Here is a 25,273-nt window from a genome sequence, read left to right on the forward strand (position 1 = left end):
GTTCCTCAGAGCATCTTTTTCAGATGAATCCAAATCTCAAGAGTTTTCAGACCTCTCAAAATATGGGATCTCATATAAGCTGTGAGGAAAGCACACTTTTAATTTTCTACCATTTAAAAAATTTGACAGCTTTTTCCTTTCTTTCCTCTTGTTTGATGCAAAAAATCTTCTTGTTTGAACAAAAAAAAAAAAAACAAAAAAAAAAAAAACCAACAAAAAAAAATCATCTCACCAGCAAAGCAAGGGGCTATATATTCTATATATTTTTATGCATCTTGCATGAACTTTAGACCATACATCATTCTGAAACTGAAAAATTTTTTTCACCTGTCTTTTTTTGTGCTAAGGTCTGTTAATACACACAAATGATCCAAGGGTGGTTGTGACCCACCTCTGAAGCAGAGCAACTGGGTTCATTTTTAACAGATTCATTGGGATGGCTTAAAACAAATTAACTAAATGGTATTAAAATGAATTTTATTTGAGAAATTGCTTTGAAATCTAACTCGAAAATCGAAAATAAGTATTGGAAAAGGGGTCTATAGCCATTCTGAAGTTTATGATCATCCTATGAGAGGAAAATTGCAAAGGAAAGAGGAGAAATAGATATAAGAAGAGATTAGATGGATAGATTAGATAGATAGATAGATAGATAGATAGATAGATAGATAATCACTACCCATGGCTCCGATGATATGTGTGTGTCTGTGGCCTGTAGTCATGATACACAGTCCTGCACTGTCAGGGGTAGGGGCCAATGTATGCATGGAAAATTTGTTTTCTGGTTCTTCCAATAAATTCTCCAGTACATCCTCTGTAAGGAGTTTTGGACAGGGTCAGTCTTCTCTCTGGAAGATTCTGGAAATTTGTTGACATCAAGAAGGCAGGTGAGTGTATCTGTCTGTCCAGGTGTGCCTGGGCAAAGTTTCTGCACAAAGTTTCTCAGTAAATTTTCTGAGTTTAGCAGTTGTACAGTGGTGGCTCATGGAGTGGGAAAGAGATCAGCACAAAAACTCTGTCTCCAGTTAAAGATGGTTGTCCTTTAGTTTGAAAACAGCTTGATTAAGGCAAATTTTTACCCCAGCATCCAAGTGGTGCACTACAGAATATTTGAGACATTTGTTCAAATGTTACTCTTTATGCTTGTCTTTAATCCCTTCAGTGTGCATATGAATCTCTGGCACAGCCATGAACTTTGTGATACAACTGGTATCATATGTAAAAAACACTTTGGCCTTACTTCTGACAGGTTAAGAAAAATATTATTTATGCTGATTCTGTCCAGAATCTGTAGGGCAATTTAAAGACTAATGGTGATCTCCAGTTTCTCTTGCATCACTGCTGACACTGTTGAGCTGCTGGAGAAGCCACTCAGGCAACTTGCTTTGTCTTAATATAGCCAGGGAGCTTATGTCAGTCATCTGTCAAATCTAACTTTAAAAAGAGAGAAGGAAGATACATTAGAGAGTCTTTTAGTATCACTATTTTTTTTTTTTGAGCAGAAAGATAATTGCAAACTTTTTTTTACATGCTCAAAATTCAAACTTAGGACAATACATTCAAGTTTTCAAAGTGTGTGTGTGTAAAGAAACAGACAAGTTGGTTATGTGGTGTGAATTTCTGAATGTGAAAAAACCTCTATTCAGCACACAAATGAAATCCTTCACCCATGAGGACAGAATGGGAAAGATATCCACAAATATATCAAAGGGGAGAAGAGGTGTTAAAGTGAAGTTTAAAAATATAGTGATAGTGAGAGACTGTCATTTTCTGAGACAGGAGTGGTTCTTATCACAACAGGTCAGGGGTTATGTGCAGTCAGAAAACCCAGATTGTAGCTGGAAACCATGAGAAGGTAATTGAAAATTGCATCCTGAATTGAGAAGGGGAAGTCTGCCTTTGTGCATGCAGAAATTTGCTGACATGCATGTGGAAAATTAAGACAGCTATTATTGAGACAGCTGGATTTAGAAGCTGCAAGTTTTGTAACTGAAGGAAAGGTAGAAATCACTTTTTCAGTCAAGGACTGGGTAATTGTATTCATACACCCTGAAGCAAAAGAGATAGTAAGTAGAGTTATAAATAAACTCATCCCGTTTTTGTGTGGGTGTGGGAACACAATGATGGGTAGGTTGGAAGTTAATGGGAAGACTGTGCACAGCTTTAGATACTGGGAATTTAAAGGACAATTGCCACTCTTGCCTGAAGAAAAAGTGCTCTAGGAGATTCACCTGAGAGATAGGAAGAGACCATGGCTTAAATTCTCTTAGTGGCAACATTTTCCTTTCTTAAAAATGGCTTCAGATATATCTCTTGTACACAAAATCCCTTGTATAATCTGGTACAAAGCAATGCAGAGTAGAACTATATTGAATTTGGTGCCAGTTGGGGCAAGATATGGCAATATGACGTATTTGCTTGAGATTAATGTAAGAGAACATTTGTCTCTTAACAGACCTAATGAGTAATCATCTATTCAATTTGCAAGGCTGCAGTTATCCCTACTACTTTCACTTCTCATAAAGGCTGAGTCCTTTTCAGCTCAGCTCAATCAATTAATCCAGTCAAAACATCCCAGTGTAAGTGCTGGCTAATTGGACTACTAGACAACTGCACAGAAATGGTGAACCATTAGAATAATTTTGGCATTGTTTAACTTCATATAAAATGTGCTCATAAAAATTTGGAGGAGGGTGAATCTAAGGTAATGATTATGGACATAATAACGATTGTGGACAGCATTCATTTTTTCTCCATTATCATCTGGGAGAATACTTTTAATAACCAGTGTAATCTAAATGTCAAATAAAGCAGATTTTAATTTATCTTAGGTAAAATTGACACTTTTAAAAACTTGCTTTGCAGACATAAGTAAAAACCCCAAAACAAAAATAAATGCCAAAAAGCAGTAATTCTAGAAATGTTTAGTTATTCCATATTTTGGCACAGGTTCCTGTATGGCTCAATGCCCGTAATCCATTAATTTCTTCTATCTGAATTATTTTCACTACACAGGCACGTGCTCTTTCTTGTTTGCAAATGGAGTTAGGCAGGAAAATAGACCAACATGCCATTATTTCAGCAATTAAATACTTTTCCTTGAGGTAGAGGTCACTAGAAGCTCCCAAGAGTCCTTTGAATACCATGTCACTGAAAAATTAAAAATGTTTCCATTAAGTTTCCATTAATGTTTCAAAACAACAGAATCCTTAATTGTTGGCCTAAAATCTTTATGATATCAATCCTAAAAAGGCAAACCAATTGTTAGCCAAAGGCATGATTTTCAGCCAGTTTGCAGATATTTGAGATTTAAAAATCCCTCCACCTCCCAACAGTACTATCCCCCATCATAATCCAGTGTATTTGATAGATATCGGGACTGGAATCAATAATGAAGGTGACAGATATACATTTGAGAAGGACACTGCCTCCATTTCCTTAGAGTCGCCTATCTATCTTCTACTCATTTCAGAACACATATGTGTGTCCAAAAGTCTGCATCTTAGAAGTCTGTCCCAAATCATGCAGCATTATTGTGAGATAACTCCTCTTGCCCTTGTCAAATGTTTTCTGTGTCTTAAAATATGGATTGTGATGGAAGGAAATGGGTTTTTCTGCTTGTACACATTTCCTATTTTATTTACACGCAGAATGCTCTGTTTGCAGTTTTTTCATTGGTGAATAGATTTGCAAGTTCCAGCAGACACCACATGTTAGCTGGCTGTTTGGGACATTCTCCCATTTTATAGCTATGGGAAAACTAAAACCCAAATCTTTTCATCATGAGGTGAAGGCAATATATCAATTCAAACCATTTTGTGATTGGAAAAGAGATCCTTTTATATCCAGCTTTTCTGTTTTCTTCAATTGTTTTGAATTAAAATATCAATTTTTTAATCTTAAACCTTCCTTTTCTGCTAAAGAAAGAAGAAAAAGAAATAATGCCAAGCTTCAAATGAATTTTCTTTTTTCATTTTAGCTGGAGAATTGAAGAATAGTCCTGGATACAATTTCTCTTTTTCTCACATATTTTTGTGTTTTTGAATTATTCCGTTACCTAGTAAAAGAGAAAGTGTGAGGGTTTGTAGACAAATTTGCAGTGGTTACAGATGGCAAATGAAGATCTCTTATTGCCTATAGTGATTGCGGGAGGCTTGAATTTCTAGTAATTCAGTGAACGTACAATAAGTGTGACATCCACAAGGCAATCAAGAACGACGGTTTTGGCTGAATGTGCTTAGAGTAACTAAAGCTGGATTAAAAAGTTAGCTAAACTTTTACATCATTCACTTTAATAAATGCCACAGTATTCAGAGGGGCAGAATGCTACACCAACAGCTGTTAGGTCTTGCACCTGGCAAACAGCAATTAATGGCAGAGAAAATGGTACTGACCTGAGCAGAGTTGACTGGTCAAACGTTCACTGCAGTGTGTTTGGAAGTCTTGCCTCCTTAACTTGATGCCCATGGCATAGTGTGAAAACAGAAAGACACATATTGCTTTCCTTCAGAGTGGTCAGGGTAGGGCATGAATGTGCCTGTAGAACAGTATATTTTTAATGATATTCTATGGCCACCTTCCTAAATAGCCTATTTGTTTAACTAAGTGGCCCTCATGTAATTTGTTTTATTAACAAGTCCAATTAAAATGATGTTGTTTGAAACCAGCTGAAATAAAAACCCATTTTATGTGAATTAATTAGCCTTTCTCAATTAATTTTATACCTTTGAATTGCCCCCTGGATTCCTTTAGGAAAACTACAGGAGATATCAGCCAGCTTCAACTGTTGTTCAGAAATTAATTTCTACAATGACTAGTATATATTAGAGATTGGAAAACAGATATGGAGAAATTTAGTGACTAATCCAATTTGGCAACATATATGTCAAGGATGGACTGATTTGAAGTTCAGAATTGTAGGCAATACTTCCTCATGTTTTCAAGCAGAGGAATAAGAGGATATAAATGGACCAAAAAGAGCATAGATATACCAATCTGAATCCTGTGTTTCTTTAGGGACATGCTATGACAGAAAATACATATATTTGAAAGAATCAACTGTGCCCTGAGTCCTTACTTTTTTGTGAGAATGACTGCTTTTATCACATGGGGAAAAATACATCTTGTAACTAATATGGAAATTACTTAAAAAAAAAATTTGCGAAACAGTAATCTCCAGCCATTAGCACTTCAGTTATTGCCATCAGAAAATAATTTACAGATCTTCTTGCAGCTGCTCACAGCTGCTTATCAAGAGGTTGTTGTGAGACAAAGCTGGGCCAGAAGAGGTTTTTCTCACCATGTAGACAGTGTAATTAGTTTAAGAATGACCTTTCCCTTGCGTATGTGAAACAATTCTATCAGGTAACAGGCCTAGCTACATAGACACCACCAATAAATGCACCCCAAGTAGAGCTGGACGGTCAGGAAGGTAAGATATTTTGTGGATAGAATTGATCACTAAAAGGTACTAATCAGTGTATTAAAGATAGTTGTAGTAAGTCTTTGTAGAGCTAAAAAATTAAATATTTGCTTTCGTCTATTTGATGATATACAAGAAGTTATAGTGGATTTTTACTCCAAAATAGTTTATATTTTTATTTTGTGGTGAGGAAAATATGTTTTCATATGGCTTTTACTTCTTTCTGTGTAATGTAAAAGTGTTGTTAAAGGGAAAAGCTATTAAACAAGCCAAGTTATCTGAGTGGAAACATTCCTGATTTTGAGAAAAGATTTTTATTTCTGTATGCATTTTATATGCATTTATGAGTTTTTCTGTTTTTTTTCCCTCCCTTGAGAAACTGCCACTAGATGGAGCAAGTGTTGTTTAAAATAAAAGCAAAAAAAAAAGAACCCCAAAACCCACAAGACCCCAGACCCGCAAAAAACAAAACAAAGCCAACCCAAACCAAACCCAGCCCTGCTCAAAAAAAGGAAATAAAAAGTAAGATGAAAAGAAAGACAAAAAAAAAAAAAGAAACCATAATGGAAAAAATCCAAAATGAGGATACTGAAACCCTGCCATAAAACCTGAGAAGGATAAGAACACACATCATTTACAAATGCAATATCTTTGTTATTTAAAGTTATGTGCTAAACTTTGGAAGTTTAATGTAATTTTAAGCTATCTAATCAAGAAAATTCTTTCCACTTTTTCAAAAATATTTTAAGAGAAATTATGCTTAAATGAACTTTAATACAAGGAGCTGGTGGAGAGAAAGGGTAACTGCAAAAGCAATTATTTGAAATTCCTTGTAGAATCTATTGCATATCTAAGATAATTGCGATGCCATCATTAAATATTTTTAGATAATGAGAAGCAGAATGTACTTATTAGCACATTTCTCACTGTATTAAGTAAATGTTTTATCAATTGCTTTGAACTAGGGCACAGAAATTTAGATTGACCTTGAAACCTGAAACTTGTGTGCAGGATAAGGACTCATCTCAGGGTGATGTGGGTTTTGCACTGACCCACAGAGCTGGTCCACAGCAGCATCCCCTCTACAGCTGGTGAATACAGAGTCTTAGGAGGCAAGCCTTACAGCTCTTCTTGATCAGAGGCAGGCTTAATTTGGTAGAGTCTATGTTGATATATCTCAAACAACATCCGATCTCACTATGACAAAGCAAATTATGAGATTAGCTATGCCAGATTGTATTTTTCCTGTTCTCTCAAACTGATTTATTTCAGTGGGCTCTATTTAATGTGAGGAATTTGTTTCTTAAGATTGTTCTCTTTACCTGGATTTGGAAGAAGATGGGGAAGAACATGCACAAACATGCTCTGAATTAGATTAAAGCATTTTACTGATAGAACTGTGCAATCACTTGTGGGTGGCATCCTAGTGTTTGAAAAAGAACATAATTTGCGTCCTTCTGGCTGATCTGTTCCATCCTAAATTACAGTTACAGAGACTTAAAGGATAACAGGGGTTTGCAGATCATTTGACTGAATCAGACTTCAGTAACTTGGCTGATATCTCCCAATCAGCCAGTGAAGAATTTTTTTCCCGTAGCTCTCTGTTATCTATGATTTATTGCACCACACTAATCTACTCTTTGTCTTTTAATTTATAGCAAAGTATTTGTTTGCCTTTTAGAGTATGCACAGTATTATAAGTTTCCAAATGCTATGCTATCAACATTCCCATTTTCTTCCTCTTTCTGTACAATTTAGGTGATTAGGGCACACCTGTGTTTCAGTGTAGTAAACAGATGCTCTTTAAGAAGGAAGGGAAAGACAGAAACATACTGAAAGTACAGATGTAAAACAGACACTGGCCATGCCTTGTAAAACAAGCCTGCCCATGCAGTTCAAATGATATATAGCAACAATGACCTAGAGAGACTTCCTCCTGGGTTAAGGATTAGTAGCTATGTTTGACTAAGCCATGGTCTCTTTGTTCAGGCTGCCAGTAAGGGCCCCAATTAGTGTCAGTTGCAATTGTGATTTTTTGAGATCTCAGCCATTAGGAAAATTCTGTAGTGGCTCTACCTAGTTATGCTGAGCATATTTCACAGTACAAATATGATATTGCTGGGTCTCTTTTAGTGTGTTTGGTTTGTTTAAGGAGAAAAAATAGAGGTTTTTAGATTATTGTATGAGGGCATTAAAAAATCTTGGTACATATGGTGCTTATTTTATTTAGAAAAGTAATTTATTATCTGTCATGTCAAACTATCACAACTCTTTCCATATAGAGCCTTACTTTTTCCTTTAATTTTTTTTTGGTGAATATTACTTTTATAAAGAACTAAATCTAGGAAAACTTAATCAATATAACAGAACTAATAAAGTCTGAGGATTTGTTTTTGTACACTAAGTAATAAAGAGAAACTTTAAAATTTCAAGTTATCCACCTCTCTAAGCTCCCGAATAATAATAAAAATAATATGTTCAGTATTTTCAATGAGCCAGTTTTAGAATGAGATAAATTTTTTTCTCAGAATGCATAAATAAATTATAAATTTGGAACCAGAAGTTAAATATGGGCTAATGTAAGAATGAGAACACAGATAAAGGAACACATTAAAAATCTGATTTTTTTAAGGTAATATTGTTCTAGTCCTTAAATCTTCTAAAGACTTTGAGGGGGAGATTCTTGCACTGGGTAATTATGACTTAAGTATAAACTTCTGTAACGTCTCTGGGATGGCATTTGGGTTAAAGTTGGAACAGTTGTTTTGCCCACTTTGCTCTCTTAGACATTGGGAAACCTGCTCATAGGAGGAAATCAAACTTTCATAAAAAAACAGATGTCACTTCAAGACTAAATTTTTTGCTCTGTCTTGATAGAAGAGGAAGAAAACATTAAATGTAAATAAGGCAGACATTTAGTAATTGCACTAGAATAAATTCTGTTCCTTTATGATTTACATGTATAGAAATCCTTAAAATTTCTTCTTTTCCCATTCACACAACAAAGCCCCTCAGAGACTAACAGTAAAAACTCTTGTTATAATTACCTGTGTTATAAAAGCATGTTTAATAATGATTTTTCCTGGTATTTATTATTTAGAAAACTCCCCCTCTGCTGGAGTGCTGGTGTGCCCTTTAAACCTGGAAATATTGAAGATGTGCTGCAAAATTGTTCAAGAACTCAAGCAAGTGTTACTGCCTCTCAGCAGAAATGCATGAATGCTGATCTTTACACCATTCATCCATGAGTGATGATCAGCAGCTCTTATGTTGTTTCTAGTTTTCCAAAAGAAAAATTATAATAATGGATATGGACCACCCATAATTAATACATTTGAGTGATCAGCACTTTGTTAAAATGGAAAGAGAGAGGGTGTTGTAAACATATGTGAGGCCTTTTAAAATTCTATTCTCAAAACACAGAAATAACCAAAATATCAACTTCCCTCTCTTAGCTGTATTCATTGCTTGGAAGCAGGTCTGGTGATTGTCACTCACATATTTTTTCACCACTGTATTGGTCAATTGCATGACCTGCATCCTGATAGTTGCAGTTCACCTGGAAGGAAAGAGCAAAATAGATGGTTCAGTATGCAATAGTCTTCCTTTTTAGAAGATCTGTTGTCAGTTCAATCATTAATCTACTGAACTTTCTGGGAATCATTGCCACCATTGGAGTCTTAATGAGAAATGACTATTTCTCAAAACTGAGATATGATATTTTTATTCTTTTCCTTCAGCACAGGGATGTATATGCAAATATCATGCTGTGACACACCTATAGTGTCCATATAGTGTGCTTTCATTTACTCTGGTACTCTACTCTTTCTATGCCATCTAGTGTTTCTTTGACAATGACAAGTAGGGAAGGGTTAGTGTAAAGGGAATAAATTTGGTCGGCACTAAGGCACTACCTGTATACAGAGTTTTGGAACAGGTTGATGATGATAGTGTAAAATCAAAAAGTGATTACATGCGGGTGAGTTTCAAGTAGACCAAGAGACAACAATGAAAAGAAAAAGTGAGAATGAAGCTTCAATACATCCTAACATTAGTCTATGCCTCTTGGTATTCTTGAGCATTCATTCTGACTCTGTAGCCTTTTATAACAAATTTTCTTTCACTTTGTAAAAGCAGCAGTCAATCACGTTTGTGGCTTTCTACCTAAAAAAATTCTCAGCTCACAGAAGTGTAAAATAATCTTGAAGAAATGTAGTAAATTTAATCCTTCTTCATCTCCTTTTACCATTCAGAAGCCAGAAAGCTTCTGCAAAGAATGTATTTTCAGACAGATCTGCAGTGACCCAGATCTGATGCTAACTTCCTTTCTGAGCGCCAGATGGGAAATTGAGCATGGAGGGATCTGTTTGCATTTGTCAGAGTTGTGTTGGTGGGTTGTTGTGTGTAGTTACTGTAGATCAAACTCATAGATCTTAGGAATTGAGGTGCTGCAGAGGCTTAGATCTAGCACTTTCTGCTGACAGAACTCAATCTAGAGTTTCCTTTTAGTAAAGGTATGAAGTTTTGACTTCCCCTCAGGAAATCCTACTGAGATATCGTTAGCTGCATTCTTGCACTGCTCTTAAGTAAAGCTGAGGGATGAAACTCTTACCACTAAAAAATCCCCCCCAACCAAGTCAAGAATAGGTGAAAATATTATCTACTGTAAGACATATACCTAAACTATCTAGAATAGACGCAGCCAAGGTCTTTGGTTTTGAAAGCTATATGTCACAAGATTTGACTCAAGGTACAGCCTTGTGCCCTTTGTATTTGAGGAAGAAAACATGTTAGATAGATAATTAATAACTGTAATAAAGCAATATCTCACTGCACAACAAATCTTTGACAGTAACTTCTGGTATAGCAATCTCTCCTTTTAATATGAGGGAATCTAAATCCAGTCTTGAGCACAATGGCTCATCCCATATTCCCATTTATCACCAGAGGTTTTGCTTTGATATGTACAAAACCTTCCTATAATCTTACCCATAGCACCTCATCTAGAGGTGTTTTCCCTGCTAAGTGTTTTCCCAGATTCAGTGACCTCACTGCTGTGATGATAGTTTTGTGCAGCTGCTTCAGCTGACACCGTTTTCTCTCCTTTTCCCTTTTCTATACAGTCTAAGTGTAGGTAAGGAAAAAATTCCATGGTATCTTTGCTCTTTTCCCCACCCCCTCTAAACATGTCAAATGGACTTTTATTTTTGTAGCATTTTCTTCCTGTTCTCTTTTTTCTTCATCTAACAAAAACTTATCTACTCTCATCTTCCTTTATACTCATTGACCTCTCATTTCTGTATCTGTATACCAACAGTCCTTTTCTGCTTCCCACCCTTGTCCCATGATTCTTTACTTCCCTTGACAAGAGTTCTGTGCTTTTAAGTCACTTGATGGTTCTCTTATCAGCTAAAGAGATCAGTTTTACAAGACTGCTATTTTCTCTGTTAGTCTGTGTCTGGATGTACATAAAAACTAGGAAAACATAAATACTAGAAAACTAAAATTTTCTATTACTGTTATTATCTCTGGACTAAAAAGGTAATTTATACACTGATTCACCCTTACATAATTCCCTTACCTGTCTTTTGTTGTTGAAAATAGCAATTCTCAGCTAAAGATTTTTTTTAATTTTTGTCTAAATACACTGTTGTCTGACCATAATCTCATTGGTATCAGTGAGATTTTTTTCTTTAACATCAGTGTGCTTTGGATCAGATCCCAGATGAACTTTTTTCTTGCCTTTTAATACTGTGAGTACTCAATTATGATGCTCTTAATGATGAGCCATGCTGGGAAAGGAAAGTTTTTGTACTGCTGGAGCCCTGGCTCCTGGCAACCATATGTCTTTCAAAGGCAATGTACCTCCATGGGGGAATTATAGAAAGATTCCCTCTGCTACACCTCTTTAATTACAAGAGCAAGTATCCTCCCACTGCAGTCCTCCCAGCATCTAGGAGCACTGCTTTAGCCTTCTCTGGTACAGTCAACATTCCCAGAAAATATTGAAAACTTCCTCTTTGACTTCCTGATTCACCTCCCATGCAGCTGTTACTTATTATTGCAATCCACACTTTAATTGAAGATGCTAAGAACAATAAAGATTCCCATATGGCACTTGCAGAAGCTCTGAAACTAGAAAGATCTTTGCTGTTTCTCTTCAGTAAAAGTATCTTCACATTGTATTTTGCTTACTTTTTAAAAATCTGCCTTTTTCTCTATGAAATTCATAACAAAATTACAAAGACTTGCAATTAGATGGCTAGATAGATAAATGTATATATAATGAATATATAAATAAAACACTTTGTGTGTGCGTGTGTGTGTGTGAGTGCACATATAAAGTCAGTTTGTACACCTTCCAAAAGAGTAATTTTCTTTTCTACCTGACAAAGTTGCTCTGGCTTTCATGTGTTTTAGTCATCCTGAAGCACTGACACCCCAAATTCTGTTTTGACACCCGCTGAAAACATTTAATAAAAGCAGACTATTGCCTGTACCAACCAAGGCTGCTAAAATCCAAGTTTTAGATGAAACTGTAAACTGGGAACTAAGCATAAATTTGAGAGGAATTATTCTACAAGTGTATCTTTTTTTCACCTGAACAGGCAATTTCTGTTTTTAATTTGTATTGGGGTAATGAAATTTTATTTTTTTCATCCTCAAGTAGTCTGTACATTTGCCTCTCCCCTTCCCACAGCTGGAAATTCCTATTTTCCTCAAAAGTGCTTTAATATTTGTGAAATTGCCTTCAGATTCTAGTATAGAATAAATAATTAGAATTTTGATTTCAGGAAATATGAGAAAAACAGGTTACCAAATCAGAGTACAATGTTTGCACGTATTCCACCAAACAATGTGGTAAGTGTTCAAGAAGCCTGGAAAATGCTTTCCTGGAAACGCTGCAGTCATTGTTTGTAAGCATTATGCTGTCTCTGGAATGGTTCCAGTGTGCACCCCCCAGACAGGCGCTGGGTACATTGCTCCCAGTACCCACACTTGGTGAAGGCTCTGCAGCTCACAGCCAGCACTTACAGAGCACTTCAGAGAGAGGCACTTTGTGTGTCCACATGGAAGGTGGGGTGCAGTTATTGCTGCCCTGACTTCAGACCCTGCCCAAGACAACTCAGAGAATATGCCCTTCAATGGGACAAGGACTTTCTGGGATCAGTGTGTCATGAAAAAACAGAGGATCGTTTATAGTCAGACAGTGAATCTGAAATACAGCAACAGCTGTGTACAATGTGAGAAGGAAAAGTCTGTTTTCAAAGAAAGCCATAATGACGGTCTAAGCTTGCCCAAATGGCTCAGTCTCCGGTGACAGAGGTGTACAGGAATGCTGATGTCTTCTGTGAGTCAGTTTCAGGCACTGAAAAACCACCATGTAGGTTTAATGTGTCAGTGTTAGGGTTCTCTTCAAGATTGCAAAATGGCCTAGTCAGGTGGCAAAGTCTGGTAATAAAGATGATTTGAATTCTGTCCTGAGGATGAAAAGAACTACTTGGTGCATTACTGCATTACTTTCTGAATGGATTTGTTATTGGTTGTTTTTAGATATTACTAGTATACAATGTGGAAGAAAGATATAAGTGGAAGCAAGGAAAAATTTCTGAACAGTTTTCCACTCACAATCTTTGGCTCAATACAGATTCTAAATCTTCCCAGGCAAAATGCAGAATCACAAAATCACAGAATAAGATGAGTTGAAAGAGGTCTGCAAGGATCATCAAGTCCAGCTCCTGGCCATGCACAGCACCATACTCAAAGGTCACACTGTATGCCTGAGAGCATTTCCCAAAACCTTCTTGAACTCTGTCAGACTTGGTGCTGTGACCTTTTCCCTGGGGATCCTGTTCCAGTGCCCAACCAGACTCTGGGTGAAGAACTTTTTTCTAATACCCAAACTAAACCTCCCACAAGACAACTTCAGACCATTCACTGGTCACCACAGCAAAGCGATCAGTGTCTGCCCCTCCTCTTCCCCTCATAAGGAAGTTGTAACTGCAGTGAGGTCTGTCCTCAGTCTTCATGCAGAACACACCAAGTGACCTCAGCCACTTTTCATATGACTTCCCTTCCATCTTTTTTGATCCTCTCTAATAGCTTAATATCTATCTTATATTGTGGTGCCCAAACCAGCCCCCAGCACTCGGGGTGAGGCTGCCCCAGCTCAGAGCAGAGCAGGACAATCCCCTCCCTTGCCTGGCTGGCAATGCTGGGCCTGGTGCTCCCCAGGACAGGGCTGGCCCTCCTGGCTGCCAGGGCACTGCTTTCCCAGGAACCCAGGTCCCTTTCCATGGCACTGTTTACAGCATTTCCCAGTCTGTCCATACATCCAGGGTTGCCCCATCCCAGATGCAGAATCCAGCACTTTCCCCTGGTGAACTTCACATGGTTGGTGATTGCCCAGACCCCTGATTTGTGGAAGTGTTTCTGCAGGGCCTCTCCCTGCCCTGGAGGGACTCACCAGCTCCTCCCAGTTTTGTATCATCTGTGGACTTGCTCAGTATTCCTCCCACTTCTGTGTCCAGATCACTTTTGAAGATGTTGAAGATCAGAGGGCTGAGGATGGGGCCCTGTGGAACCCACCAGTGACAGGTTCCCAGTCTGATGTCACCCCATTCACTGTAACCCTTTGTGCCTGACCCATGACCCAGCTGAGCTGCTTGCCCATCCCATGATGTGTTTATCCAGCTGTGGGCTGCACATTAGGTCCAGAAGGATCCTGTGAGAGACGGTATCAAAACATTAACTGGCTTCCCTTGATCAGCTGGGTGGGTCATCCTGTCAAAAAAGGGAACCAGCTTGATAAGCAGGACTTGCTTCTCATGAAGCTGTGCTGGCTGTGACCAATGACTGTGTTGCCTTTCAGATGTTTTTCAGCATCCCCAGAATAATCTTCTCCATAACTTTATCAGGCACTGGTCTGAGACTGACAAGCCTGCAATTTCTCCTTGCCTTTGAAAATTGGGACAATGTTTGTCAGCTGGGACCTCTCTGGAATCCCAAGACCATTCAAAAATCATTGAGAGAGGTTTTGCAATGACATTAGCTAACTCTTTGTGAATCCCATCAATGCCCTTAACCATATAGGGATCCAGCTGGAGCAGCAGATCTCACAAAATTTCAGAGTCAGCTGGGGAATGATTATTCTTGTAGTCATGGTCCTTCAGCTGAGGGCACCGGTCTGTCATCTGTGTTGAAGACAGAGGCAGAGAATGCATTAAACCCCTTTGCCTTGTCCCTCCCTGTATGTGAGGTGACCATTCTCATCCTATAATGGGCTGATGTTATTTTTCCAATGCAGAGTAGATTGGCACTGTTGCTTTGAGTTTATGCAAAAAGAGCAGTTCTTGAGGGGTTATGAGTACTATGCCAGTTGCACCTAAGGAAGCAGTCTAATATGAGGAATGGAAACCACACACACATTGTGGAAATGACTTCAGATCTCCTTTATGCTGGAGACATACCAATTTGTCCACAACCAGCATTATTCAATTGGGTTTTTTTGCTATTTTTCCTCCCTGGGCAGCAGAAGAAGGTGAAGCAAGGCGCCAGAAACTAGCTCAGAGGTTAATTTAGAGTGCAGAATTCAGCTGTGAAACCACAGGTAGCAGGTAAACCCAAGAGCATTCCTTGTGTAATCATTCATGATAAAAATGCCACAAATGTTTTTCCTCATTTATGGTGATTTATCACTCAACAATATTCAAAAGCTATAATTGATGGACCCGTTAGAGATCTGCACAGTAATAAAAGTTATCATTCTCAATGTCTTTTTATGTTGAAATGTATTTGGCACTTTACACATTTCATAAACTTAATTGCCATTTTACTCACGTTAGAGATCATGTCTATTACAAGCATTATTAGTTGCCCTAAAACTGAGCTTGTAATGCTCTGTTCTGCTAAGCAAGCTGTCTGACATTTAAAGAGAGGGCTTTGGCAGTGCAAAGAGCAGGATACATCTAAAATCCTCCCCAGGTGTGGGTGGAACATAAGAAAAATATGCCAGCCTTTAGATAACTTAGGTAACAGAGAAAAAGGAAAAAACCCTGTTACTCTCCATTTTATGACCCACACAAAATCTTTGTGCACCCAAAGACACTGAATTTATGAGCAACTGATTTCATGTTTTCTAGAGAGGGAAGAAACTATAGAGACCTTTAGATTTGCCCATCAATTTGTCCATCATAGCTGCTGTAGATTGAAATATTTGAGAATCAATGAAGTCTGGGCACATCCCTGGAGCAGAAGAGGGATGTTGTGGGTGTCTCACCCATAGCATGTCCACAGCAGCCTAACAGGTATGTCCTTTTCATTTTCCTTCATAGGAATATTCACTTTTCGTTGTTAAAATCTTGCAGATCAGGTATATCCTACAACGTATTCACTACAGAGTTATGTGGTCTGGAACAACTCAGTTTCTGATTTTTATGACAGAATAGCTTCTCTGTCAGGGCTGATCATTCTAGGATGGTGCTGCCTGCTGAAGAATACTTTTGTGGCAGTTACTGCTTGAATTAATCCTCTAAAGGTTTTATGAAGATGGAAGACAGCTTGTGTTAGAGTAGGAAGAGGGGCAGAATCTGTGTATAAATAGGCTTTCCTGTTCAGCTATTCCCTGACTTATTTTTGTCTTTTTTCTGTTTTACTCCTGTGTTTTTCTAGGTTATATGTGGACTGCAACTGGTAGAATTAGGAACGTAGGGACACTATTTTTTTAATGAAGACAGAATAATTCTGTTCATTGTACCAATATCTGTTTTTCAACCCATTATTTAAAATTTTTTTTGATCTGAAATTGATTTTGGAACTTACTGCTATATTAGCACAATATTTTTAGTAAGAGACTTACTTTGGTCTTGCCTTATTGCATTTTTTTCAGTTTTGAAAAGGAATAATGAGATGTTTCAATAAAAAATATTTTTAGCGTGGAGAGGTTTTTTGTGTATTTTATTTTATTGTATTTTGTTTTGTTTTATTTTATGTATTAAAATTTTAAAAATAATATTGTTAATAGTTCTGAAATTGGAAAAGTTTTGAAGTTTGAAAAGCAAGAGTGTAACAAATGTGTTCACACCCCACCTTTGTTATTGCTGGGAGTGCTTGAAAATTTTTTATTCAGAAAACTTATTATTGACAATTTGATTGGAAAATAGTGAAAGACAACAACCTGTGTTTCAAAAACGTTTCATTCTAAATTCTTTTAAAAACACAAATGCAGTAGGATTCCAGGCAGAAAGGAGCAAGTGTTGACACAGAAACACTTGGGTAAGAAATTCCACAGAGACCTTTTGGAAATGAGAGCGAGCTAGCCTATTTTACATTTGTGGCTGTGGCCTTTCCTTCTGATAACCTTTCTTTCTTCTGAAACAGCTCTGCTTGAAATGGTTTTGGATTGAGCTTCTTTGGCTACACTGCTGTGCACAGTCAGAAAAAAAAAATTGAGTGATTGTGCTGTTGTTTTGAGTCTTTATTTGGGCTTGCATCTAATTTTTTGTTCTCATCCTGTACCATTCTAGCAACTTCAGTTACATTTGCCTCTGGAGATATTGCTACTCCTTTATTGGACAGGAATACAAACAAGTAGCTGCTTCAGGCAGAGATCACTGCACACATTTGAACTTCCATTAAAAACAAACAAGCAAAAAGCCAAAAAAAACCAACGCCCAATGTTTGTTCAACATGATTCTCAGTTGTGTGCAATAGGCAGGACTCAAAGGAGTGCCTTGATTTCTCTGTTTTCCCCATCTATGCTTTTTTCCTCAGAGAAATCTATAAGCATGTTTTCTGGGATTGTTTTTCCAATTTGGGAGAGATGAGCAATGCTACTGTTAGAAAGCTATTTGGAGTTGCCAGTTAAATCCTCTAACGTGTTAGTATAAGTGCAAGCAGATAGAGGTGAGAGCTAAAGGCTGTATAAATCTAAGTCTTTGACACTCGCTCCACTTTTGGAAATGTGTGAAACCTCAAAGAAAGGAATTTTTTCTTTTCTACAGGCTAGAAAAATGCATTTTCTCCCTATTACTCTGCAAGACTTGGATTTGGTAAAGGTCTTGATCCAGTTATTTAAAGTCTGTTAAAGGCAATCAGTATTCTATCATTAGTACTACATTGGTCAAGACCTGAGGCTAGTGGTAAATTTAAGTACATAATTTTGGATAAAATACTTCACTTACTGGCTATTTTCCTTTAGGCATTTTTTTAATGGAAATGTGTATGTTCAGTACTATTTTGTGCATAGAAATATTATTTGTCCTGATTTAAAACTAATATTGATTTTTCCATATGAAGGGAAATAGTTTAAACTGCAAGAACCAAATTTGACCTACTTAGAGTAATAGAACACGTGCAGGAAAACCCTGATGATTCCAAATAATATACACACTTCATATATTGTAACTCTAAATACACAACAGTGATAGACAAACCAATAGGAGGCTGTCTTTTATAAATTCATAGAAAAAGTTTTACATTCCCTTGTCACCTCTCCTGAAATGCTTGATAAAAGAAAAAGAGTTACCAAGCTACATTTTTACATAGTCATAAAATTAATTCAAATTCATAAGGGTAAAAACTGCTTACTGACTCTAAGTGGATGCCTTACAATATAGCAGCTGTTTTTGATATGTGTTTTGTGTGTGAAGTAGCTCATTTTTGTCCCCTGATCAAGGTCATCACATTCATTTATTTTCAGGTTAGATTAATCCAATCTATTTTAAAGGCCTTTTAAAAAACTCAAACAACAATTAAAAAATTTGAAAGAATCTAAAAAAAATTCTAAAAAGACTCATTGACCCCAAAATAAGTCTATTGTCTGCTTTTTTGGGTTTTGTTTGTTTTTTTGTTTGCTTGCTTAAGTGACATTAAAAAGTATTGCTGCATGTGTACAACCTTTGGTGTCTCTAGTGTGTCTTTTATTGCTGAGGCAATGATTATTGTTATTCCTGTAAAGATGTGGTTTTGTCATAATGTGATAACTGAATTTAAAACTCCTTTTGGGAAAGATTTTGATAGTCTCAGATTAATTTCAAGCATAAAGGTGACAAAAATAATTTGAGGGATAAAATAAGATTTAGAAATACCTACAAACATGAGATAGCCAGAGTTAAAAAAAACCAAATGATAAACAAGACTAGAAAATAGTCTGTGATTGCATGCTTGAGTAGAAGCCAAGCATTCAAAAAATTGCTTGGCATATTCATGGTGACTTTTTGGCAATTAGTTTTATATCTTAATCTCTTCCTATCTTAAGACATTCTGTATGTTTATATACATTTGAAAGCACATATATATACTTATATATACATCCAGAGCATTTGACATAGGTGGTATAGAAGCCAGCAGTGAAAGAGATGCTGCTGAACCTTGAAGCAGCACACAAAAAAGGACTGGTTAGGGATGTGGGGACTGGGACAGCCTTGGCTGGAGTGATTGTGACATGCTGACTTCAGGATCCTGCTCAGAGGAAACAGGATAATAAGTAGGACTGCAATCCTGGAATTTGAAAGAGCTTTGGCCTCCTCAAGAACCTATTTGTAAGATCTCTAGTCCTTAGGGATCTGTAGGGTAGGAGGGCCTATGACAGTGAGTATTCAAACATCATTTCCTCCAAGCTCAAGATCAGTGCACCCTTGTGAGCAAGAAATCAGGTGAAGAAGACAGGAGATCTGTATGTATGAGCAAGGAGGATCTGGCAAAACTCAAATGAAGAAGCAATTTTACAAAATATGGAAAAAGAGACAGGCCACTTGAGGAAAATATAGGAATGTTTTCAGAGTATGCAGGGATGTGACAAAAGAGGTGAAGGTCCATTTGGAATTAAATCTGGTCAGGGATGTCAGCAATCACAAGTTTTCTTCAAGTACATCAGTAGCAAATGAATGAATCAGGAAAATGTGGTCCAGTGCTGAATGAGGTGCATGTCCTAGTGGCAATCAGAGAGTGGATTACTAAATGCCCTCTTTACTTCAACCTTTTCTGCTAAGTCTGGCCTTCAGGAACCTCAGACTCTGGAAACAAGAGAGAGTCTGGAGAAAGGAAGACTTTCCCTTGATGAAGAAGGATCATTTGGGAGATCATACAGGCAAACCTGACAGCCACAAATCCATGACCCCTGATGGGATGCACCCACAAGTGCTGAGGGAGTTGGTGGATGTTATTGCCAAGACATTCTCCATAATTTTTTAAAGGTCACAGAGAACAGGAGAGCTGCCTGCAGATTGGAGTTATGCCATTCTGGTATTCAAAAACAGCAAGGAGAACCCAGAAAACTACAGGCCAGTAAGTCTCACCTGCATCCCTGGAAATGTGATGGGACAGCTTATCATTGATGTCATTTACTTGGGGAGAAAAAGGAGGTTTTCAGGAGTAGTCAACACGGATTCACCAAGAGGAAAACATGCTTGACCAACCTGAGAGACTTCTAGGCTAGAATGACTGTGCAGATGGGGGAAGAGCATAGGATGTTGCCTACCGCAACTTCAGCAAAACTTTGGATACTTGTCTTCCATAACATCCCATCGGTGAGCTCGGGAAATGTGGGTTAAAGGAGTGACAGAGAGGTGGTTTGAGAACTGGCTGCAACCCCCTGACAAAGCTCAGGGTGTTGTGATAAGTTGAAGGCCTATAGCTGTATTCCCAAGTGGTCAGTGACCTGGATAACAGAGGCAAAGTGTACCCTCAGCAAACTTGCTGATGGTTCAAAACTTGAAGCAGTGTCTGCTACAGCAGATGTTTGTGTCCTCAGTCAGCATGAGCTGGATGGACTGAAGTTCATCAAAAGCAAGTCTGCAAGTTCTGTGCCTGGAGAGGTGTAATGCCACTTACAATGCAGCGCAGACTGGGGATTGAGCTGGAAAGCAGCTCTGCGGGGAAGGACCTGGGGGTCCTGATGGACAACAAGCTGTCCAAGAGCCAGCAGTGTGTCCTGGTGGCCAAAAAGGCCAATGGTGTTCTGGGCTGCATCAGGATGATGCAGCCTGTATATTTCCTGTATATTGCCAGTGCAATATACAGGAAATTATCTAGTCATTCAACTCCGGTCTGGTGAGACTGTGTCTGAAGTTCTGTGTCCAATTCTGGACACATTTCTGGAACCACTGGAGCAGAAAAATGATCACATTAGTAAGACCTCACTGGGTATCAATATAAAAGAAAAAGCTTTGGTTGAGAGTAAGAGCAAATGTGAGCTTTATATTTGGTCAGAGAGTTGTCATAATTACTCTTGGCAATGGATATTCATGAAAAATCTTGGCTTCATAAAACTAAGTGGTAAATTAGCAAACCCTTTATTGGAAGCATCTCTAGACAAATTGGTAGATAAAAAAACGTTTTGAAATCAGGCTTGTGAACAGGAAGGACTGAATCTGAATGACTCAGGATTTGCACTTAGATATGGTTATTTCTAGATTTAAATGCAGCTGCTGCTGCAAAGACCATTCATATTGCAACATGATGGAACACAGTATGCTGGAAGTCAGTGAAGAATAATTGGTTGTTACAAGTGGTATGGTTATGACAATTGTTATCACCATTTTATGGAAATAGTTTTATGGTTGTATAAATTAGCAGCAATATTCTATTAAAAGGAATTTTGCCACTGCTATTCAAATTAGCTTGCATTCTTTCAGAATTAACTTGAGCTACTATATCCAGTTCTAATGCATAAACAAAATTGCTGAAATGTAGATGCCTAGGTGGATATATGATCCAAAACCCATCTATTTTAAGCGTGGGACAAGCTATCCTAGGTACATCATGTAAGGACTCTTTCAGTGATATGCTGCACTCTTTAAACAGCTAGACATATTTCCAAATCATAGTGGAATTGCCTTAATCAACTTACCTAAAGCTTCTCAGCTTTCAGTAACACATCTTAGTGCATGTGTTATACAGTCCTCTGGAATACAACAGCAGTTGTATGGAGATGAAGAGATGAAAAAGATAATCATCTGCCTAGTGAGCTCTGGATCTCAAAATCTTTATCTTTGACGTTCTGCCAATAAGAAGCTCTGCAAGTCTTCAGTGTCATTCCATTAGAAAAGAAGAACAGAGAGTTACCTACCAAGAGAGATGGACTACAAGCATTTCTGACTATTTTGGCATTGCTATTGGCACAGCAGCTGAGCAAAATGTTTATCAGAGGACTTCAAAACATACAGTGCACAGGGCAAAAAAAGCAGTTCAGTTCATGCTTTGATGAATTATTTATCCTGTTTCTTCCTCCAGTGGGTACTGCATTTTCTTTGAACGATCTCTTATGTGATGGTTTAAAAGTGCATTTACTGTAACAATGTGCTCTGAATAATTGTATTTCATATAGTTTCCATGCTATTTTGAGTCCTATCTAGGATACTGAAAACATGTTTCACTGTGATTTCTCATTAGGATTTGCTGGCATCGCTTCCCTTCCTTGACATTCATAATTATCTTGGCATCATCTGGTTTGGCACAATAAAGTTACTTTAATCTGATATCAACAAATGAAATTCAAAATAGCTGCATTTCCAGCTGTGGAAATTTCCCTTGTGACCCTTCTCAGTAGGCAGGACATTATTCTCAGCATAAAATTGACTATATTTATTTGTGTGATTGTTAGCAATGAATTTGATTACTTATTTTATAATAGTTCTTCTACACTTGTTGAGTGCCTAAGTGAATGGATAGCATTGCCAGTTGTTATGATGTTGTTATAAACTAGAAATAGTAAAGCTAGGAACTTAGAAACAGCACACTTTTTTCCTCAGGGGAAACAAGTGAAAAATACTTTATGTTGAATAGTTCATGTAGGTATGCATAAAACCACTTTGATAAAGGATGATTCATTCATTTTTGTCTGTGTTACTTCACAGCTAATCTAGCCATTTTGGAACAAAACCTATAATTTTTGCTAATTTTAAACTGTTCATCATGCCTTCTTGCTAATATAAGTAAGGAAAAATATTAACATTGTAAACTGCTTAATTTAGTTGTTTCTTGATTTGTTTCAAAATATTTTCCTTTGGTGAGCCTATAGTGTTTTTTTTCTCAGCCCATGTGAATAATGAAAGAAATACAGAAATGAGAACAGCCTCCCTTTTTTATACAGTCCTTATTTATTTGAAACTATTGTAACAGCTGACCTCCTTACTCAGTTGTAAGCCATAGTGGTGGTTAATTAATTATATCTATGTTCAGTGTTAGCACGTTGGGATTTTTCCCTGTGCCAATGGCCAGTATGCATGATTATCCCAATGAATACAAAATTATTTACAAATTCTACTGGAAGAAAACAGAAGCACCTTAGAAAGGTAGTGTTAGGAACTCTTAAAAAAAGAATACAAGCTCTACTGAAATATGTATTTTTTGGAAATGGGCATAAGTATTTGACATAAGTTATTTGAAAATCCTGTCTTAAAGATAAGGGTTGTCTCTATCAAAAATGAGCAGGGCAGCTAAAAGGATAAATTTTCACTATCAGTGTAGTACATATATAGTTGATGCCATTTTCCCATGACCATTAGGAAAATTGTTGGACAGTGTCACATTACACTGGAATCAATGTCTGCTTTTCTCTCTATTGTACTTTTTACTTTTTGGAATATACTGCTTTGAAATTTCAGGAACAACAAAATTGAACATATGTACATAAATCCCACATTAATCAAAAGTTTTAGGAAACCAGGTTACCATATACATATATATTTACTTAGTATATCGAGTTCACTTACTGTTAGTTCCATTTTATCATTGCTAGAATTTTGTAGACAAGTTCCTTTTGCTACTGACTGTACTTGCATGTTTTCTACTTTACAGAGATTCTGTTCTTCAACATATTTAGAATTACTAAGCAAGATTATATTTAAAAATACCAGAAATGTAAGGAAAAAATGGATGGCTACTTATGTAATTCTATAAAGACTAACAAAACATACTAAAATCAATAGTCAATTACATGATATGTGAGTGACACAAATCACAGAATCCGAGAATCACACAGAATTCCTGGGTTGGAAGAGATCTTCAAGGTCATTGAGTCCAACCCATGCCCTAACACCTCAACTAGACCATGGCACAGAGTGCCACATACAGTCTTTTTAAACACATCCAGGGATGGTGACTCCACCACCTTCCCAGGCAAATTATTCCAGTACTTTATCATCCTTTCTGTAAAAAACATTCTCCTAATATCCAACCTACATTTCCCTTGGCACAGCTTGAGACTGTGTCCTCTGGTTCTGTCAGCTGCTGTCTGGAGAAAGAGACCAAGTCCCACCTGACCACAACCACCCTTCAGGGAGTTGTTCAGAGCAATAAGGTCACCTCTGAGTCTCCTTTTCTCCAGGCCAAACACCCCCAGCTCCCTCAGTCCCTCCTCAAAGGCCTTGTGTTCCAAGCCCCTCACCAGCCTCGTTGCCTCCTCCGGACGCGCTCAAGTGTCTCAGGGTCCTTCCCAAAGTGAGGGGCCAGAACTGGACACAGCACTCAAGGTATGACCTCACCAGTGCCGAGTACAGGGCAAGGATGACCTCCCTGGCCCTGCTGACCACGCTATTCCTGATCCAGGCCAGGATGCCCTCGGCCTTCTTGGCCACCAGGGCTCACTGCTGGCTCATGTTCAGCCGCTGTCACCAGCACCCCCAGGTCCCTTTCTGCCTGGGCACTGTCCAGCCACGCTGTCCCCAACCTGCAACGCTCCAGGGGGTTATTGTGGCCAAATGCAGGATGCAGCACTTGGACTTATTAAACATCATCTTATTGGACTCTTGTCCATCCATCCAGCCATTCCAGGTCTCTCTGCAGAGCCCTCCTACCTTCCAACAGATTGACACATGCTCCCAGCTTAGTGTCATCTGCAGATTTACCATGAAAGACTCAAAACCTTCATCCATGTCATCAATAAAGACATTGAACAGAACTGGCCCCAGCACAGAGCCCTGAGGGACAGCACTGGTGACTGGCCCCACCTGGATGCAGCACCACTCTGGGCCCGGCCATCCAGCCAGTTCCTAACCCAGCAAAGAGTGCTCCTGTCCAAGGCATGGGCTGCCAGCTTTTCCAGGAGTGTGCTGTGGGAGACAGTGTCAAAGGCCTTGCTGAAATCCAGGTACACAACATCCACAGCACTTCCTGCATCCACCAGGAAGGTCACCTGGTCATAAAAAGAGATCAGGTTGGTCAAACATGACCAACCCCTCCTAAACCCATCCTGACTGGGTCTGATTCCTGGCCATCCTCTAAATGCTGCATGTTCACTCTAAAGAATACAGTAAAATCATTGCCTTGTATAATTTATGGCTTCCATATCAGGCCTTGCAGAGAGTCCTTACAGTAAATAGTAGTAACCAGTATGGAAAACTACTTTGCTGGTATAGGCAAAGTCCTATTTATATGGAATAAATCCAGGTATGACCTATATGTCAATATATATATTACTATATAGGGAAAGTCCAGAATGACTGAATGACTCTATCCTTCATCAGTAAAAGATTTACCAAAAAAAAAAAAAAAAAAAAAAAAAAAAAAAAAAAAAAAAAAAAAATCCACGAATGAAGAATGTAATTTCAGGTTAGTGGCTGAAGCAAAAAATCTGTGTGATCATACAGCATATCAGTTTCTGAACTAAAAGTGTCAAATATTTTAAGAATTTGACTTAACAGCAATTCACAGCATGGATGGTGCTGTCTTTTAAAGAACCAATTGATCTATTTATTTAAATACACAAGTTGTTTTGATTATATTGATTATTACTCTAAGGAGGATTGGGCTGCTGAGCTGTTGGAAGCATTCCTGAAGAAAACCTTTCTTCCAAGTGCCTCAGACCTGACCATAGACCCCTGGGATGTTGGGCTGACAAATCCTGAGATA

The 25,273-nt window shown here is 37.9% G+C and overlaps 2 long non-coding RNA genes across 7 annotated transcripts in view; one reads left to right on the forward strand and one right to left on the reverse strand.

Moving 5' to 3' along the window:
- Nucleotides 1-462: 462 nt before the first annotated feature.
- LOC135290934 (uncharacterized) lies at nt 463-23,992 on the reverse strand. 5 transcript variants are annotated; one of them, XR_010353762.1, is made up of 6 exons: nt 23,811-23,992; nt 21,273-21,446; nt 8,921-8,981; nt 6,409-6,619; nt 4,395-4,537; nt 463-1,430 (listed from the first exon to the last, which is right to left on the reverse strand). It is a non-coding gene; the product is annotated as an uncharacterized LOC135290934 (long non-coding RNA). The 5 variants fall into 5 exon arrangements; XR_010353758.1 differs by lacking the exons at nt 21,273-21,446; nt 23,811-23,992 and adding an exon at nt 13,890-14,294; XR_010353760.1 differs by lacking the exons at nt 21,273-21,446; nt 23,811-23,992 and adding an exon at nt 13,890-14,294 and having other exon boundaries at nt 463-1,434.
- Nucleotides 641-25,273, forward strand: part of LOC135290933 (uncharacterized) — a 38,189-nt gene continuing 13,556 nt past the window's right edge. Inside the window, exons 1-3 of one of the 2 annotated variants that reach the window (XR_010353757.1) lie at nt 641-887; nt 14,958-15,039; nt 15,565-15,729. This is a non-coding gene — a long non-coding RNA (uncharacterized LOC135290933). Of the gene's footprint in view, nt 888-13,675; nt 15,040-15,564; nt 15,730-25,273 lie in introns of those variants that run through there. The other variant, XR_010353756.1, reaches the window with a different exon arrangement.

This window comes from Passer domesticus, chromosome Z (assembly GCF_036417665.1).
Source record: "Passer domesticus isolate bPasDom1 chromosome Z, bPasDom1.hap1, whole genome shotgun sequence".
Taxonomy (NCBI): domain Eukaryota; kingdom Metazoa; phylum Chordata; class Aves; order Passeriformes; family Passeridae; genus Passer; species Passer domesticus.